General features: G+C 39.3%; 1 long non-coding RNA gene across 1 annotated transcript; it reads right to left on the bottom strand.

The window, feature by feature from the left end:
- Positions 1–2,090: 2,090 nt before the first annotated feature.
- LOC118904065 lies at positions 2,091–19,035 on the bottom strand. The gene is made up of 3 exons (XR_005021925.1): positions 18,937–19,035; positions 4,366–4,500; positions 2,091–2,246 (listed from the first exon to the last, which is right to left on the bottom strand). It is a non-coding gene; the product is annotated as an uncharacterized LOC118904065 (long non-coding RNA).
- Positions 19,036–20,798: the final 1,763 nt, after the last annotated feature.

Genomic DNA, 20,798 nt, shown 5'->3' with positions numbered 1-20,798 from the left:
ATCTTACATAAACTTGATTATTATATCAGCTGAAAGAACCTAGAAGGGTAGAGGAACATTTCTGCTCTCCTACATACCTAACAACTGAACTTCAAAATATATGAAGCTAAAACTGACAGAATTATAAGAAGAAATAAACAAACCCATAATCATCGCAGGAAATTTTAACGTGTCTTTCTCTGTTACTCACAGATCAAGTACACAAAATCAGTAAGCATGTAGAAGGTTTGAACAGCACAATTAGCAAACTCAGTTTAAAGCAAGTACAAAGAATACCGCCCAAAACTAGAGAAGATGTTCTTCAAAGACACACATAAATGTAACCACAATCAATCATGTACTGGTCCTTGAGACAAGTCCCAGCAAATTTCAAAGGGTTGAAACTACACAGAGTACGTTCTCTCACTACTAGCAATTAAATTAGAAATCAAAAACACAAAAAGTTAATTAGAAAATCTCATATATTTGGAATTTAAGAAATATATTCAGTGGCCTCTATTTCCAGCTGTGATGGACTTGCTTGTTGAGAACAATCCTCTTCAAAAACATCCCTAAAACCTGGGTAAAAAAATAATGATGAGTAAATGTAATTCTACCACCATCCATAGGTGAGAAAATTATAAGTGATTTGGCAGCTGGCTTTTCTTTGTTTATATTTATTTTCCCAGTTTCATAAATTCAGCAAGAATAACTTTTTCTAAATTCAGTAAGAATTACCTTTTCACTTAGCAACCACAGAGAGTTATTACAAATAGAGTGACACTACAGTTCTTCCATTATTTACATTCTCAATCAGTAGTTACAATAGAACAATTATTCTCATTTGAGGGCCTTAGACACTGATGTTATTAAAAGCGTACATATCCTTTGACCCAGCAGTTTCACTTACAGAAATTTATCTCCCAAAGCATATTTACACATCTGTCTAAACACAGATATACAAGAATATATATTGTGTATAGATGTATATTCTGAAGTATGTGTTGATGGAACACTAACAATGTCCACTAACAGGGGATGGTCAAATAAATGGTGATGCATGGATATAAAAAAACGTCTTTCAGGAATTAACAGAGAACGAGATAGGTCTATATATGCTGATGGACTGTATGCCTTTGATTAAAACTCTGTGGTTCAAGCAGCCGAAGTCAATTCTGGAGTACTCGAGCAAAAATGAAATGAATTGGAACATTAGGAGTTGGTCCACAGAATGGTCAGGAGGCTGGAGAACAGAAGAGGAACTGGCAACCCCAGACTACTCAGCACGTCAGGTATCACTCCATCATCCTCTCTGGATGTGGGCAGTGCCCTTCAAATATTCTAATCCTTCAGTCACTCTGGTTGAGATTCACTCTAAAGAGAGAGAGAGCGTGAGAGCTTGGGTTGCATACCTCACCCTTGGCTACCAGAGGACAAAGGACTTCATTTACATTCCCACAAGGAGTGTGCAAAATGAGAAAGACATGATTCCACAAAATAAGGTCAGGGAGTTATTTGTAAGGGAGAAAGAATACTGTACAGTAAAAAAAAAAAAAATGTGTCCTCTACATAATGTTATAGGAATACAACAAAACGTAAAAGTATATGTATAGTAAGTCACCATTTGTATTCTTAAAAATGAGAGAATATATATTACATGTATATGTATAGAAGGTATTCTTAAAAACAAGCCAATGAACAAAACTAAAAACCTACTAGAAACAGCATAACACCTTTACCTTTCATTAGGCCTTCAGTTCCCTGAGAATAAGAACTGTGTCTGTCCCAGGCTGTATTTTCAACAACAAACACACAGGAGGCTCACAATAAAAAGTTGCAGAGTGAATAAAAGAATGTAGTTCTAAGGAAGAGAAGAGGAGACATAGGGGGAGAAAGAGAGAGAGAGAGAGAGACTGACTCTTCATACATTAATTTTTTAAAATCAAGTACCTGTAATCCTTTTACAATTAGAAAAGAGGGTAAAGAGAATTAGTAATTACTATATATATATATATATATATACATATATATATATCTATCTTTGTATTTGAAAATTCCTTATTCTAGGAAGTTTGGGAATTATTGTAATAAATGATCGGCCTCACCCCCTCTCCCCTGCACCATGTCGTTGTGTATGTGCCCAGAGAGACAGTCAAGCAGAAAAGGCTGCATTGTCCAGTGGAACAAACCAGCTTCAGCAGGGGAAGCTCCCTCGCGGCATGGCACACACTGCAACTCAGCTACTCCTGGGCCTCAGGAAAGAATGACTGTGGAAATATAAATAGTCAAGGGTTATTTGGTCATCACACTGGAGCTCCAGCTCTTTAGAAGTCTGCACTGATAGCAAAAACATTGCTGAGTGTCTAAATAATTTGAATGATATTAGGAGGGAGACCCTGAAAAGAGGAAAACAATGGCTTGATGACAGCAAGCTGACAATGGAACAGAATTTTGTGGGCCGAGATGATTGTAGAATCAAACAATGGTGATATTGTCCTTCTGGTGTTATTGTTGTGTGATGCTGTAATTTATGGATGAAGTGGGATTTCAAACAAAACAAACAGACTTGAATTTGTTAACTAATACAGTAAGCATAGAACATTCTGTTATGTGAGAAGAGAAATGGGAATGTTTTCTATACCCCTGCTATCTGCTAAACAGAAATATGTTTATATTTGGCATAAACTCTTGCTTTCCATTGTTTTTGCTAGCTTTTTGAGAATATTCTTTTTCATTTACTCTTGAAAACATATAAAAAGTGGGTGAAAGAGGAATATTGTCAATATGTATCATTATACAATTATTTTTATAGTTCTAGAAGTTAAAAAAAGAGAGTATATTTCACCAGCCACAGAAAACTCTTCTGTGAAAGTGTCAACTAATTTACTCTTTTCTTTGAAAATGTGATGCTTCTCTAATCGCAGATACTAAGGTGATGTGATGGCAATAACAATAATAACTATTTCTCTATCACAAATAGTTTATGATGTTCTGTTAAACAATTTAGTTTCGGTTACACATATAAAAGAGGAACCACTTCTCTCTAAACTATAAAAAGCAGGTTTATATCTCAGTAAGCATTGTTAGTGATACATTACTACTATTCGTGGAATTCTTGGATTAACCTTAGTAAACTGGACAGAGGGCAAATTATGTATCTTACACCTCAATGCTGGGAATAGTGTCTGACATGTAGTAAGGGGTGGATATTTGTTGAATGAGTAAATATTTGATTTTCCATGAGCAGGGTATTGCTCTAAGCTGGGGATACATCCGTCAAAGACAAAACTGAGCCTGAGACAAAATTCACAAAGACTATTTATTTATAAACTTGCAAGGGAACCTATCGGCTGTCACTTTCATTTCAGCGGGGATTCAAGGGTGTTAGAAAGGAGAGGAAGTTTTATAGCACGAGAAAGGAAAGGCTAAGAGCCTCTGATGAGAAATAGTTCTACTGAGATGGGATTGTGGAAGCCAGGATGACTTTCTATATGTACATTTGGCAGCCCTGGGTTGGCCACCATGGGGCAAGCAAGCAAACTGGGGGTGCTCTTGAAATGGATGCTAGCGGCGGAGGATGTTCCATGACAGTAATTTTCTGGAAACTGTGGTATTCAAAGGGGTGCACTGTTTACAGTAAAAATGATCATGATGGTCCTTTATGAGAAGCTGCCTTGGTCTTCTCTCTCTCATACACATAAAGAAACAAACAAATTCTGTCTCTAAATTGGCAAAAACAAAAAACTCCTAAAAAATATAAAAATAAGTAAGATGTCAAGTTCAAAATGGAAAATGCCACTACCGCCCCCAAATTCTAAATGCAATAAAAGTAAGAGTAATATCACTTCAACTGTTCCTGATAATTCATCTGACGTAAGCAAACCTGCATTTTTATTCAAGCCTTATTCAATCATAGATATGGTCTCAGGACAAAGATAAACAAATTTAATGTTTTACTGAAATCTGGATTATATCAGTGAAACATTTTCCTGAAGACTGTACAGCCTGGTTTCCATAGGCGTTACCATGTTTACTGTGTAAAATAACCAAACATTATTTAGAAGTTAACTGCAAGGATTCACAACCTTTCAAATGGCTATGTCTTTATTAATTTATGAAACTGCCATCGGTGGGGACAGTATCAGTGACATGCGAAATTTTAAGAAATTAAATAGACCTCTGGCTTGGTGCCCCAAAAAATGTCAGTCCCTGCACATTAAACCAGGCAAAAGATAAAAAGGATTCCATTATATCTATAATACAATCTTCTTATGGCTTTAGTACAAGTTTCTTCTCTGCTAACAGAAGTCCCTGCAGAAGGTTTAAACAATCCCAACAATTTCATTATGTGAGCATAGCTAAATCCAATAAAGTAAAAGGGCCTACACAGAGCCTTCCCATATGCTCAATTTCAGACCCTTTCCTTCTCAGGGAGTCAGAGAACTCGGCTGGCTGGAAACTGACTCTATTCCGACTGCCCAGAGCACAAATCTTGCTTTGTTGACATCAACGCGAGCTCTCCTGAGGACACACAAAGAAGAGAGGAAGCTATTAGAATTTCTCGTGACCCTGCTCCGAGCCAAATCCAGCTTTGCTTAAATGAATGAAAATGCTTGTTACGTGGCCCAAGAAGCTACTTTGTCCATTTGAAAATTAATTAGACTGTAGCTAGATGAACAACCGTAAGATGCTTTCACAATGTTCGTAGATGGATGACCTTGGCTGAGTTCCCAATTTTAACAAGTTTACCCTAAAGCAAAAACATGGCCTTCTGGCTGAGCTAGTGCCTAGTTATAATGCTTTCCTGAGTGGTAGCCAACCGCTCAGCACAATCCCACCAGGAAAGGAAGTTAAGAAGAAAGCAGTTAAAACTTTTACATGCAATTGTAATAGAAGATGTTCTTGAAGCAAATTTTTTGTCTCCAGGGGCCAATTTAGTTGCCCATGTCACAGCTGGACTGGGAGAAAATGTTAAAATCTTGTATATGTCATGATCCACTCTTGATTAAGACTCCTCAAGAGCGCAGATTCTGTTGTTCCTTGTAGTGCTTTAAGTATAGAGGGACCACGGGGTTGGTAGATTGACTGAAAGAATAAAACACAGACCCACATGTTAATCTGTTTTTCAGGTGTCAAGCTGATGGTGTTCCTGGATGGCTATGGATCACCTTTGGGTGTAAGATTCTGAGCCACTCCACTCACAAAGAGACTAATAGTTACTTTAAAAAGTAACCTGTACATTGCTACATAGAGGAAGGTCCTTAATAAATATTCGGTATGACAATATAACTGATACTTAACTATCTGTAACATGGAGTTTAGGGCAGAGGTAATAGGAGTTGGACAGACTGTGTGGAAATAAAATTCCCCAATGTTCACAGCAGCACTATTTACAATAGCCAAGACATGGAAGCGACCCACCTGCCCAGCAACAAGATTGGGTTAAGAAGATATTATATATATATATATATATATATATATATATATAAACACACATACACACACACACACACACACACACACACACACACACACACAATGGAATATTACTCAGCCATAAAAAGAATGAAACACTGTCATTTGCAGCAACATGGATGGACCTAGAGAAAATTATGCTCAGTGAAATAAGTCAGACAGAAAAAGGCAAATACTATATGATATCACTTACATGTGGAATCTAAAAAATAATACAAATGAATGTATACACAAAACAGTAACACACTCAAAGACATAGAAAACAAACTTGTGTTTACCAAAGGGGAGGGGGTAAAATGGAGGGACAAATTAGGGGTATGGGACTAACAGATACAAACTACTATATATATAAAATAGACAAGCAACAATGATATAATGTATAGCACAGGGAATTATACCCATTATCTTGCAATGACCTATAATGGAATATCATCTGCAAAAATACTGAATCGATATGCTGTACATGTGAAACTAACACAACACTGTAAATCAACTATATCTCAATTTTTAAAAATTCCAGAGACTACCAAAAGTAGAGAAATTTTGAAAAGGTTTCCCAAACCTCCACTTCTTTCTTGATAAAAAGTCTCAAAAGCTGACCCTGCCCCCATGATAGCCGACTGGGGCAAGGATAGACATCTGACTCCATTGCAGCCAGTTCATTGGTTGATGCTGACCAATTACATACTTCCCCTGTCCTCACTTCAATCTCTTCTGCGTCTGCTTTCTCTTTCTGTGGCAAACAGTGGAGCATTCAAAGTCAGTAGAAGGAAAGAAATCATAAAGATCAGAGCAGAAATAAATGATAGAAACGAAGAAAACAATAGCAAAGATCAATACAACTAAAAGCTGGTTCTTTGAGAAGATAAACAAAATTGATAAACCCTTAGCCAGGCTCATCAAGGAAAAAAGGGAGAGGATGCAAATCAATAAAATTAGAAATGAAAAAGGAGAAATCACAACTGACACTGCAGAAATACAAAGGATTATAAGAGATTCCTAGAAACAACTATATGCCAATAAAATGGACAACCACGAAGAAATGGACAAATTCTTGGAAAGGTACAATTTTCCAAGACTGAACCAGGAAGAATTAGAAAATATAAACAGACCTATCACAAGTAATGAAATTGAAACCATAATTAAAAATCTTCCAACAAACAAAAGTCCAGGACCAGATGGCTTCACAGGCAAATTCTATCAAACATTTAGAGAAGAGCTAACACCGATCTTTCTCAAACTCTTCCAAAAAATTACAGAGGGAGAAACACTCCCAAATTCATTCTACAAAACCACTATCACCCTGATACCAAAACCAGAAAAAGATATCACACAAAAAGAAAATTATACACCAATATCACTGATGAACATAGATGCAAAAATCCTGAACAAGTACTAGCAAACAGAATCCAACAGCACATTAAAAGGATCATACACCATGATCAAGTGGGATTTATCCCAGGGATGCAAGGATTCTTCAGTATACGCAAATCAATCAATGTGATACACCACATTAACAAATTAAGGAATAAAAACCAAATGATCATCTCAATAGATGCAGAGAAAGCTTTTGACAAAATTCAACACGCATTTATGATAAAAACTCTCCAGAAAGTGGGTATAGAGGGAACCTACCTCAACATAATAAAGGCCATATATGGCCACAGCAAGCATCATACTCAATGGTGAAAAACTGAAATCATTTACACTAAGATCAGGAAAAAGACAAGGATGTCCACTCTCACCACTCCTATTCAACATAGTTTTGGAAGTCCTAGCCACAGCAATCAGAGAAGAAAAAGAAATAAAAGGAATACAAATTGGAAAAGAAGTAAAACTGTCACTGTTTGTTGATGACATGATACTATATGTAGAAATTCCTAAAGATGCCACCAGAAAAATACTAGAACTAATCAATGAATTTGGTAAGGTTGCAGGATACAAAATTAATGCACAGAACTTTCTGGCATTTCTATACACCAACAATGAAAAATCAGAAAGAGAAATTAAGGAAACACTCCTATTTACCATTGCAACAAAAAGAATAAAATACCTAGGAATAAACCTGCCTAAGGAGGCAAAAGACTTGTACTCAGAAAACTATAAAACACTGATGAAAGAAATTAAAGATGACATAAACAGGTGGAGAAATATACCATGTTCTTGGATTGGAAGAATCAGTATTGTGAAAATGACTATACTACCCAAAGCAATCTACAGATTCAACGCAATCCCTATCAAACTACCAATGGCATTCTTCACAGAATTAGAACAAAAAATTTTACAGTTCGTATGGAAACACAAAAGACCCTGAATAGCCAAAGCAATCTTGAGAAAGAAAAATGGAGTTGGAGGAATCAGGCTCCCTGACTTCAAACTATACCACAAAGCTACAGTAATCAAGACAGTATGGTACTGGCACAGAAACAGAAACATAGATCAATGGTACAGGATAGAATGCCCAGAGATAAACCCACACACATATGGGCACCTAATTTATGACAAAGGAGGCAAGAACATGCAATGGAGAAAAGACAGCCTCTTCAATAAGTGGTGCTGGGAAAACTGGACAGCTACATGTAAAAGAATGAAATTAGAATACTACCTAACAGCATATACAAAAATAAACTCCAAATGGATTAAAGACTTAAATGTAAGCCCAGAGACTATGAAATTCTTAGAGGAAAAGATAGGAAAAACACTCTTTGACATAAACCACAGCAAGATCTTTTTTGAACCACCACTTAGGGTAATGTGAATAAAAGCAAAAATAAACAAATGGGGGCTTCCCTGGTGGCGCAGTGGTTGAGAGTCTGCCTGCCAATGCAGGGGACACAGGTTCGAGCCCTGGTGTGGGAAGATCCCGCATGCCGCGGAGCAACTAGGCCCGTGAGCCACAATTGCTGAGCCTGCGCGTCTGGAGCCTGTGCTCCGCAACAGGCGAGGCCGCGATGGTGAGAGGCCCGCGCACTGCGATGAGGAGTGGCCCCCGCTTGCCACAACTGGAGAGAGCCCTTGCACAGAAGCGGAGACCCAACACAGCCATAAATAAAAAATAAATAAATAAAAAATTTAAATAAATAAATAAACAAATGGGACTTAATTAAACTTAAAAGCTTTTGCACAGCAAAGGAAACCATAAACAAGACAAAAAGACAACCCTCAGAATGGGAGAACATATTTGCAAATGAAACAACGAAGGATTAATCTCCAAAATATACATACAGCTCATGGAGCTCAATATCAAAAAAACAAACAATCCAGTTTCAAAATGGGCAGAAGACCTAAATAGACATTTCACCAAGGAAGACATACAGATAGCCAAGAGGCACATGAAAAGATGCTCAACATCACTAATTATTAGAGAAATGCAAATCAAAGCTACAATGAGGTATCACCTCACACCGGTCAGAATGGCCATTATCAAAAAAGCTAGAAACAATAAATGCTGGAAAGGGTGTGGTGAAAAGGGAAGCCTCCTGCACTGTTGGTGGGAATGTAAATTGATAAAACCACTATGGAGAACAGTATGGAGGTTTCTTAAAAAACTAAAAATAGAACTACCATATGCCCAGCAATCCCACTACTGGGCATATACCCTGAGAAAACCGTAATTCAAAAAGAGACATGTACCCCAGTGTTCGTTGCAGCACTGTTTACAATAGCCAGGACATGGAACCAACCTAAATGTCCAGCGACAGATGAAAGGATAAAGAAGATGTGGTACATGTATACAATGGAATATTACTCAGCCATAAAAAGAAACAAAATTGAGTTATTTGTAGTGAGGTGGATAGATGTAGAGTCTGTGTCATACAGAGTGAACTAAGTCAGAAAGAGAAAAACAAATACCGTATGTTAATGCATATATATGGAATCTAAAAAAAACAAAAAAAACCCAAATGGTACTGATGAACCTAGTTGCAGGTCAGGAATAAAGATGTAGACATAGAGAATGGACTTGAGGACACGGGGTGGGAGGGGGAAGCTGGGCGAAGTGAGAGCAGCATTGACATATATACACTACTGAATGAAAAATGGTTGGTGGGAAGCAGCAGCACAGCACAAGGAGATCAGCTCGGTGCTTTGCGATGACCTAGAGGGGTGGGATAGGGAGGATGGGAGGGAGATGCAAGAGGGAGGGGATATGGGGACATGTGTATGCACAGGGCTGTTTCACTTTGTTGTGCAACAGAAACTAACACGGTATTGTGAAGCAATTATACTCCAATAAAGTTCTATTAAAAAAAAAAAAGACTCTTTCCTGAAGCAAGTTATTATCTCATCAATGTTTGTGTGTAAAATAAAGATATTGTTTTATCCTTAAAAAAAAAAAAAAAAAGGTGACTAAACAGAGACAGGAGTTAGCCTGGGTGGAGAAGAATTGTTTAGGTGTTGAGAGAAAAAGACAAGAGATCATGCTGCCAGCTTTAATTTCTTAAGATGTAGGAAGATGATAAAAACCTAAGAAGAAAAACAATGAAACAGGCCACCAGAACACATAAGGAATCTTTCCTCTTGCCCACCCCCACCAAGAATTTATATAGTTTAAGTGTAGAGACATCTACATATAAATGCACTTTTTGGGTTTTCCTAATGTAGCTAATTGTTTTAGGACAACTCTTCCTGCCTCCCCTAACTCCAGATCTCTTCTATGTCTTATATGATTTAATAGTTATCCATCATCATCCCTCCATAGACTCCTCCCAAAAGAAAGTTATGTAGGTCTGGGCTCTGGAAAATCTAATACAGTCAGACATCTTTTGGTGGTGCAGTTCCATGGATGTCAGGGAATAGGTGAGTCTGGTAAAGAGGGACATTAAATAACTCCTCTCAGTGTTGCACATGGAGGGAAAGGACTTGTGTTGATCTCTACAAATCTGGTCAACAGGTAATCCATTGAATAGAGTTAGAGACATCACATTGTTTCCTCCCGTGGAGTCACTTGGCTTCTCCAAGATGAAATATTTCCCAAGTTACATGACAGCACTGGCCACTTTTAGGTTATCTGGAACTCACAGGAGGTCACCCCTGCAAGCAAGGAGAGTAACTTGGTTTCCTTAAGGCTGGCTACTCTGGATTTGCCAAGATATCCTCTATCATTTCAATGAACTCCTCTGAGAGGCTCACGTGTGTCAGATTCTGTCCCCATGCTTTTTGCCAATAGTTTGAGTGTTTTCACCCTCCACCCAAACAACCAAAACTTTCACAGAAAATCCAACAAGTATCTAGAACTGTAGATGGCTTCAAGACCCTATGTTCTGTCTTTACTCTTCCATTTAGAGGAGAAATGACAGAAGGGATCATTTTCAAAAGGTGGATTGACAAACAAAAAACTCTGAGGAGACAACACAGAGACCCCCAGGATGGCTAAAATGGGTCCTGTAATAAGCACGGGAGATTAAACAGAAAGCCTGATCTGACAAATATGCAAACAGACCCATCACAGGCAAATTAAAATGCTGAATATAAAAACACAAATCAATAGTAGTAATAATAGCAATTTGTATTTTCCCACGATGCTTTATAGTTTTCAAAGCACTTGCAAATATCTTATCATAGTTGAATCTCACAACAGGCAGTTTGCTATTATCACACCCAGATTGCAGATGAACATACTGATCCTCCAAGAGTTTAAGGGACTTTGCTAGAAGAACAAAGCATAATTGTGGGTAAGAGCACACGCTGTAGAGGCAAAAGAGACTTGAGTTGGAATTTTGATTCCCACTTTTTATTAGGTACATGGGAACTTGGACAAGTTGTTTAATCTCTCCATGCCTCGATTTATTTATCTGTAAAATTGGACCAATTTATCAATACAACAACTAAGCACTGTTCTAAAGGCTACAGATACATTAAATATTCTTCCAAAACTCCTGCAAGATAGAACCCCCATTTTACCGATAAGAAAACTGAGTCAAGTAAAGATTAAATCACTGGCCAGCGGGACTTCCCTGGTGGCACAGTGGTTAAGAATCCACCTGCCAATTCAGGGGACACGGGTTCGATCCTTGGTCCAGGAAGATCCCACATGCCGTGGAGCAACTAAGCCCACGAGCCACAACTACTGAGCCCGCGCACCACAGCTACTGAAGCCCTCATGCCTAGAGCCCGTGCTCCGCAACAAGAGAAGCCACTGCAATGAGAAGCCCGCGCACTGCAACGAAGAGTAGCCCCCGCTCGCTGCAACTAGAGAAAGCCTGTGCACAGCAACGAAGACCCAACGCAGCCAAAAATATTAATTAATTAATTAATTAATTAATTAATTAATTAAAAAAGAAAGATTACACAACCAGCTAGCTGCAGAGGTGGGAATCACGCCCAGGCATGGCATCTCATACCCATGCACCACCCTATCTATCCTCTGAACCTCTCTCATTAGCTGGGTGAAGAGTTAATGGCCTCACAAGACTATGCTGTGTCTGGTGTAGCAAGAGTTCAAAACGTGGCAGCCATTCATTCCTTTTCTTAAAAGAGCTTCTCTTATTTATTGGCTGTCTTTCACCACAGAATGGAGGCTCTCCAAGGGCCACCGTGATTGCCCTAGAACATAGAACAGTGCCTGGCACAAGATAGGGGCTCAGAAATTACTTGTTGAGTGAATGAACGAATAATTGAAGGAATAAGGATCATATTCAGAGGTCTTTGGGGGAGTTGAAGGAGGAAGGTGTCAGAGCCGAGCGTGGGCTATTCCCTCTGAGCCTATTTTCAAAAGTGGGTGCATTCTCAACAACTTTAAAGAAATACTGTTAATATGAAAGTTAAGACTGATGAAAAGGCATCTTTGGAAGCAGAGTACAATACACAGTTGAAACTTCAGAGGTCATACCTTGAGACAGATAGACAGGTAGGAGAGGGCTGTTTGGGGTACGTGTGTCCTTGGCACCTGCAGGTGGTGCAAACCCTGCATCCCTCTGCCTGCCCCCTCCTCCAGGCTTATACACACCCCCAGCCCAGCCACTATTCCCCGGAGTTCCACTGGACCAGTTTGGGAGCTGAATGGAACCTAAGCCTCCTGACTCCTAACTCAGTTTTTATCAGCCCTTGTGACCTCAAACACCCCCGAAGGATTCCATAAATGGATGAGGATCCAAATGAAAGAACTAGATTGAACTTAGGCAGGAAAGTGAGAGTGTCCTTTAAATGCCCATAGGCACTGCCTTTGGCATAACAAAGGAGTTAAAACATAATTAAGATCTGAAGACTGATTACGGGAATGTGTATGATTATTTTTATTATTTTTCCTCTTTCTATCTTTGTGATAGGATGTGATCAACCTCAGCCATGCCCCGTTGCTTAGTAGCAGACAGTCAGAGTTTTAATTATATACTAAAATAAGCTAAAGAACAGAAGACTGCTTTATGTCTAATACGTATATATCAAGAAAGGCATATGACAGCATCTAAATTGCTTTAGTGCCTGATAAAGAGTGCCTCTGGTAGGGTTGTCATCAAAAGATCACAAATGGAGTAGGAAAGGATTATTAATAAAGCTGCTACTCTATTTATATGTCCTCCATTGTTTGTGATTCCTTGTTAGAAGCTAGAAATGAATTTTTATCTACCACTAATTTCATCATGGTTTTTTTTTTTTCAGTCAGAGGGGGAAAAAAAAAAACTTTTGTCAATTGCACTGCCAACCCTAGTCCTCCAAATAGAATTCTTTTCACTCCTCCAGATCTGCAATTCCCAAAATATTATATCTCACGATAAAAAATTAAAGAATTAGTCCATTCATTCTTTCAACATTCAACAAAGTCATGTTCCAGCAGCAAACCCCAAAGGCATTCTCTGCCCTCATAGAGATTTAAGGGAAGGGAAACATGATAAATAAGTAAAACAATGAAAAAATAATCACAGACTATAACAAGGGTTATAAAAGAAATAAAGTATATTACTTAGGATTATGTTTAGCTGCAAGTGACAGAAGATTCAAAATCATTTGGCTTTAACCAAGGCTGTGATTCAGCCCAGTAGGTACTGAGGTAGTTACAACAATTTTTTTAAATTGGCATCTATTCTGACTGATCAGTGCCTGATTCTCTTTGGTTGGTTCAGATTCATATGCTGGACAAGTTGTATGTATGTTGCATATTGATTATGGTTTAAAAAGTTTATTTCGTTCTCTCACATTAAGGAAGGTTCTTCATAATGGCTAAGGCAGCTTCATGAATTCATCAAGGACCTAGATTTGTTTTGTTTTGTTTTTTAACTTTTTTTTTGTTGGTAATTTGAGAGATGGCAATTTTTAAAATTAATTAATTAATTAATTTATGGCTGCGTTGGGTCTTCGTTGCTACATGCGGGCTTTCTCTACTTGTGGCGAGCAGGGGCTACTCTTCATTGTGGTGAGCGGGCTTCTCATTGCAATGGCTTCTTGTTGCAGAGCACAGGCTCTAGGCATGTGGACTTCAGTAGTTGTGGCATGCGGGCTCAGTAGTTGTGGCTCACGGTCTCTAGAGCGCAGGCTCAGTAGTTATGGTAGACGGTATTAGTTGCTCAACGATATGTGGGATCTTCCCAGGCCAGGGATTGAACTCGTGTCCCCTGCATTGGCAGGTGGATTCTTAACCACTGCACCACCAGGGAAGTCCAAGGACCTAGATCTGTTGTTCACCATGGTTTCCAACTCATGCTCCAAGATGACTGCTTGGGTTCCAGCCATTACATCTACATGAAGAACAAAGGTGAAAAGAGAGCCATACCTCTGCCACTTGAGGATAATTTAGTGTTTATCCTAATAACCAGAATATAGTCCATGGCTGCAAGGGGAGCTAGAACAGGTAGCCTTCATTCTAGGTGGTCAAATGCCCACCTGGAAATTAGGCAGTAATTCTATTACTAAAAAAACAGGGAGAGCAGATGAAGATAGGTAGTAGACATTGCCACACCAGATGACGTGACACAGAGTAACTGATACAGAGGGGGCTGCTTTAAATAGGGTAGTCAAAGAGGGTACTCAGTAGGTAACAGCTGAGGTAAAGCCTAAAGCATGCAAGTGACCTTGCCATGTACACTGGAGGAAAAGGCCTTCAGGCAACAAGAATGTCTTATTTCAAAATAGATTGACATCTGCTCACAGAATGATTCTGACTTCATTTTATAAGTAATATTCTGCAACTATTAAGTTTTCCTGAGCTGACTGATAATCCGTTTTCTTCCCTAATTCTTAGTTGTCCAAATCTCAAAGCATGTTACATTATGGGAATTCTGAGCTTACTGCAACAGACAACCACTGTCACCTGTAATTTTGAACCTGGTAGGAAGATAGCTGAGAACATATTTAGTAACAAAATACTACTTGATATATTATTTAGGGGTGCGTCTACCAGGGTGGGGATGAGGTAGCCAAGCTGAATAAGTGTGCATCTAGTATGTCTTAGAAACCACCACGAGTGGTGTAAATAACATGTTAGATTCAGACAAAACCACTTACAAATTAGGGTATTAAATCACAACTCACATTACAATAATGTGATTTGGTTTGGTGTTCACTGGAATAGAACTGATAGTATGGAACTAATGTGATGTTTTGTGCGAGTGTCACATTCGTTATGCATTTGTTACGTGATTTCCATGGGTGCCAGAATGTAATTCATTGGAATAAACAGAAGAGCCTCGTGGCATGAAAGCCTAAAGCTATAAAGGGGAATTTGCCTTCCCATCCTGTAATTAAGGTAACATCACACCCAGTGAATTTTCTTAAAGAATATCGTACACTGACATCAAACAGAAAAAAGGAATCGGTAATACTATTTATTTCTGTAGATTTCATGTGAACAAAGATCATTATAAAGCCAGTGAATTTTGCCTAAATATATCTTTCAATGGCATCATGCCCTACTACAGAATACAGAGATGGTGTGTGTGTATACGTGTGTTTTAAGCCTTCTTCTTGAGTCTGTTGACCAAACCACAGAAGAGGGGAATTGCCGTGGAGATCACTATCACAAGTTTGGAAGAAGAAGCTCTAAGAATATACTTTTTCTAAATTGACCAGATTCCCTACACATCTTAATGCGTCTAGCTATGAACATAAGACCTAGTCTATGGCACCAAGAAATCATGTCTGTTCCAAAGCTGTTAGAATGTGAGCCTCATTTTCAAGTGCAAAGACTATGTCCTTTTTACCTCTGTAACTTCAACACCTAACACGATGTTTGACATATAGCAGTTGCTCAGTAAGGTTTAAATGAATGAATGGTAACTTTCATTCACAACAATTTCCACTTACTCAACAGCTCTCTTAAGTCCTTACCAAAGTGTTTGACAGAAATCCAGTATATAATAAAATTCCAAGACCACAGAAATTAGAATCGATTATCGAGAAACCAATACCATATGGTATTCTATTGTATACATCTCCCTCCCTCTGGAAACCTATCTCAATATGAAACATTACATGTACGCGGTGACCATGGATTGCAGTACACACATTTAGGTGTGCAAAAAAAACAACTTGTTTTATTTTTCTACAATTAGACTTCATTTCTAATTGGAGTCTACCACCTCTTATTAAGGAGGTGGAAGACTAATCTTTGAAACTGGAGGTTCTCTTCCTTTGCCCATGGGATTTTGCTTCAATTTCAGGGGAGTCTGTAGAAAAGAGGCATTGGGGGAAGCAAGGCTTCAGCTCCTTAATGTCACCATCTCTGGTCCTTGGCGATGGGCCCATCTGGGCTACTGATGAGTCTTCCTTCATTCTTCTCTGCAAGGTCCTTCCACGATTGGTTGTTTCCATCTTTAATTCCAGGTCTTTCTAGTGAGTGGTCATGCTGCCTAAGGCTCCATCCTACCTAAATACACCAGGAGTCATTTTTTTCCTCTAGATATTGCTGCCTCTCTGGGAACTTATCTGGGGAGACCTTCCTGTCCTCTCTGCTCTCAGATCCCACAAAACTACCTGAGATTTTTGCCACCTCCCCAGGCTGTGGCCTAAGTAACAGTGCGGAGGGCCTATTTCTCTGGTGCCCATCAACACCTCTGCTCCCGTTACCCTCCCTCCGACCTTCTCTTCACCCCTAACTGGGAATCTTTTCGCAGTCTGTTAAGGAAACTTTTGTATCCAAGTATTTGTCCTATGCTGTGAGTCTTTTCTATTTCACTCTGAAAAGCCTCCTCTGTTTTCCACTTTCTGAAGTAACATCCCTTTTCTGGGTCGATGAGCATAGAACAAACTAACTTCATGAAGTTGTAGAGAGACCAAGGAGGAAGTTATAATACTGAGAGAAAGTTTGGTTAGTATTACAGAAATATGATTCTACCCAGTAAGTTCTCGGTGGGCAGATGGAGTTGGAGCCAAGAAAGGAGGTGAGAGGCAGGGTGTGGCGAGTGGGTGGTGACAGGGAATGCTGTCTGGGCTGTGGAAGGGCCAAGTGAAGGTTAACAGAGGGATGCTCTAGGGTACAAATTCTAGGGGTTAGGATTAGTCAAAGGTACACAGCAATCGAGGAAGACCAGGAACCAGTAGCCAGAAGAACTTGGGTAACAAGTGCTTAACGATGAAACAGAGCCAAATTTATAAGAAGAAAGTTTTCAAAAAAAGGAAAAAGACCTCAAGTCTTTGACATTTCTCCCATCCAGAAGGGAGCCCACGTCCCCTCCTCTGGAATCAGAGAGGGCTGGTGATTGCTCTGATCAGTAGAGAAGTGGGAGTAATGCTTTTGGACTTGTGAGGCCAGGTCATAAAAAGCCACGCAGGTGCCGTCCGGGTTTTTTGAAACATTCACTCTTGGCTTCCTCCCTCTCAGAAACCAGCCACCATGGTGAGAGAAACCCAAGCCACATGGAAAGGCCACGTGTGGGCACTGTGGTCAACAGCCTCAGCTGAGCCAAGTCTTTGAGTCATCCCAGCCTAGGCGCCAGACTTGTGAGCGAAGGAGCCTCCCGACGAGTCCAGCCCTCAGCTGCTGAGTCATGGCCAGCTGTCGGCGTCCTCCCAGCTGCGGCCCCAGACACCACAGAGCAGAGATAACACAAGCCATCCTGGCTAGGCCCTGTCCAAATTCCTGACCCACAGAATCCATAAGCATAATAAGATGTCTTTTGCTTTATGCCATGATTTCAGGCTGGTTTGTTACGCAGCAAGAGGTAAGTAGAAGAGGTGGGAAACAGAAACAAGAGGAACAAGGCAGTGAGCTGGAGCTGCCCATCGCTAGACTGGAAGGCTGGTCCAAGAAAAAGAAAAACAGCCTCTAGGGCACAGCAAGAGCTGACATTTGAATGTTAGTCTGGGACAAGGTTCTCTGACATGTATTCATTCATTTAGCCTTGCAACTGTCTGAGGTAAGGAATACTAGTTATTGACATTTTACAGAAGAAGAGAGGTAGAGAGATGTTAGGGTTCTTGCCTGAGGTTATACAATTGTAAGTGGAGGGCACTGAATTCAAACCCATTCTGCCTCTGGCATCCATGTTCTGCACTGCATCGTAGAGCTTGGTGTGGCCCAGAACTTGTGTGGATCCTTCAGAACAATCTGCACACCTATTTGAGAAGATCCTATTAGCATTTTTAATGAAAGAAAAGCAACGATTGGTCTTTTCTCTCAAGGAAGTCTACTTAAAAGATAACACACAAAAAAGAAGTTGGATGTCTTTTACTACTTCACACACCATCTATGGCCAAATGCAGTTTGGGCTTTATAGACACTAAGATACGTTGGCTAATAACAGAGTTACCTTATATGGAGAAAAGACAACTATTGTTTGAAACAAAACACTGTGGTATAAACACAACTGGAGAGAAAATTATTTGCCCAAGAAGTTATCACATATCCCATAACCTTAAAAAATGGTGAGAAAAATGCCACTTTAGGCTTCTTTCCCCACAGTGCATCATAGCACAGACAGCAGCATTTGCACTAGTTTCATTGTGTCTTGTATCATTTTCAATTTTTGGCATTGTGTATATATATAAAACAGTCTCTATTTAGCAGTTCCTCATCTCAGACTAGGTATGATTAAAGAAAAAGTTCAGCTGACAACAGAGACAAATAAATACTCAAGGCTGTTATCTAGTCTTTTATCATAATCCCAATAAAGAGATAAAATCTGCGAAATAGTTTTCACTAACCAAAGTAAGATACACCTCTTACGTTTCGGTTTGCTTTTTTTTTTTTCCTTCCTACTATTACAAAAGAACAACTACATCTCATAAGCCTTGTTTAGGAAACATACAAAAATACTGAGATAGCTTTTAAATTCCAATTCAACTATTCTCATCCAAGCTATAAAGAGGAATTTAATCTGCTTTTGCTTAAGCAGAAAAAATGCATTGATTTAGATTGAGTAGTAGGCCAGTAAGAAATAGTGAAAATCCTCAAATAACATCACTGAACAAAAGGATAAAGAGGAGGAAGAGGAAAAAGAGGAGAAGGAAGAGGAGGAGAAAACATTTCTTCCCATATGTTTGCGAGCACAGTTAAGCTGTAACAAAAGACTTCAGACTACAGACTTTAAATGAATTTCTTTCTTTTTCACATACGGTCTGGAGAGGAGAGGTGCAGGGCTGGCGGGCAGCTGTGCCACAGTCAATGTCGGGCATCTGTCTCTGGGTTCCAAGTGGCTGCTTCAGCTCTCACTGTCTTCCAGCCCGTAGGAAGTAAGAAATACAGGGCTGCTCACATCCTATTATCCAGAATTTAATGACATGATCTCACCTAGTTGCAAGGGAGCCTGGAAAAAAAGGAAGTGAGCAATGTGGCTATGTGCTGAGCTAAAATTCAGAGCATTCTATTATTAACAGGAAGAAGAGAAAATAGGGATAATTATCCATCTATGCCATAGTCCAGAAGTTGGAAAATTATGACCCAAATATGACCTGTCCCCTGCTTCTGAACAGCCTGTGAGTTGACTTTTACAAATGAACATTTACAATCAATTTAATCAACATTTACAATCAGGTTAGTGTTAGGAAACGCTAACTTCAAACCCCAGCTAAGCCAAATGTTATTCCCCTCAAAAATAATTCCCTTCTTTTCATGAGTATATCTGAGTTACAAACATGGTGCTGAATTATTATTATTATACTTTGAATTTCACCAATGAAAAATTTGTGGAAATTTGTTTTCTCTCTTGTTATACAAGTACTGACATAATTTCCTTGATTTTGCCTCTTGACCTGCAAAGTCCACAGTATTAAATATCAGGCCCTTTACAGAAAAGTTTGTTGACCCCGGTCTGAGCTGAACTAAATTAGTGGAATTCCTGCAAAGCAAAGAAAGAAGAATGGCTTACAAGTGGCATAGCAAAACAGAACCCCATGACCCCAAGGAGTCTGGCCTGTGTTTCTAATCATAGCAAAACCTCTTTAACTAGGTCACAAACCCAGCAACTTCTATGAGCCAAGGTCCAGTGAAAAAAACAGGAAACTAGGGGAGAAAAAAGTTTCTGTACAGCCCACATGAAAGCACTAAAGTTCATGCACTGCACATGAGGAGAACACCCAGATCTTCACACAGGCCAGATTTTCCTCGTACAAGGCACAATTCTGTTAACTGTTAATGACTTAACTGGATTAGCAGTTTGCCCAAACCCACAGTAGAGCTGTAGCTGTAAATCTGAAGGAGTTGAGGAGGAAAGGAGACGGGGTAAGAGCACTGCTCTCTAAGGTCTCTTAAGATAAAGACCTCAACCTCCATTCCATCTCTGAAGCCCCCAAGGACACCACTGCATCACAGCTCAATGAAGTGATGGTCCTGTACCATCAAGCACAGGTAAAATTATATTCTTTATATTCTGTTTCAAGAGGCAGAGAATAATACACTTGAGAAAGTCTATCATCAAAAACAGGGAAGAGAAACTTTTGGCCATTTAGAGAGATAAATTATTCATAATTGAATTCATCTCCCAAGAACTCATGTAAATAAGATGTGATAGCATGTGCTTGTAAACAGATATTTCCACAGTCCTAGCAAACAGATTCTTTTAACCTACAACTTTTTTCCAATGTTATCTATGTTTTTATGTTTGTTTTAAACAAGACTATTTTTATTGACAATATTGTGGCAAAACTTGCCAGTCTTGGTCTACTGGTCACAGATATGATTATTTTATACACAAGTGGCAGGAAACTAGCTCAAATTGATTTAAGAAGGGAAAGGAGAGGAGAGGAGGGAGAGGGGCAAGGACAGGGGAAGAGGCATAAGCAGTAGAAGAGGAAGAAAAAATAGGGTAGGAAGGAAATAAGATGGTGTGTTAAGAAAACAGAAGTGGAGCTTCCTTTCTGTAAGGTGGTCAGTGCCCTCTTCTCTGAGGAGGTGAATTTTAATCTGAAATGTAAATAAGGAGCCAACTGTTGGAAGAGCAAAAATTAGACATTCACCGGCAGAAAGGACATCTGAACAA

Source organism: Balaenoptera musculus, chromosome 11 (assembly GCF_009873245.2).
Source record: "Balaenoptera musculus isolate JJ_BM4_2016_0621 chromosome 11, mBalMus1.pri.v3, whole genome shotgun sequence".
NCBI classification, from domain to species: Eukaryota; Metazoa; Chordata; class Mammalia; order Artiodactyla; family Balaenopteridae; genus Balaenoptera; species Balaenoptera musculus.
This window is presented reverse-complemented; position numbering and strand designations above follow the sequence as displayed.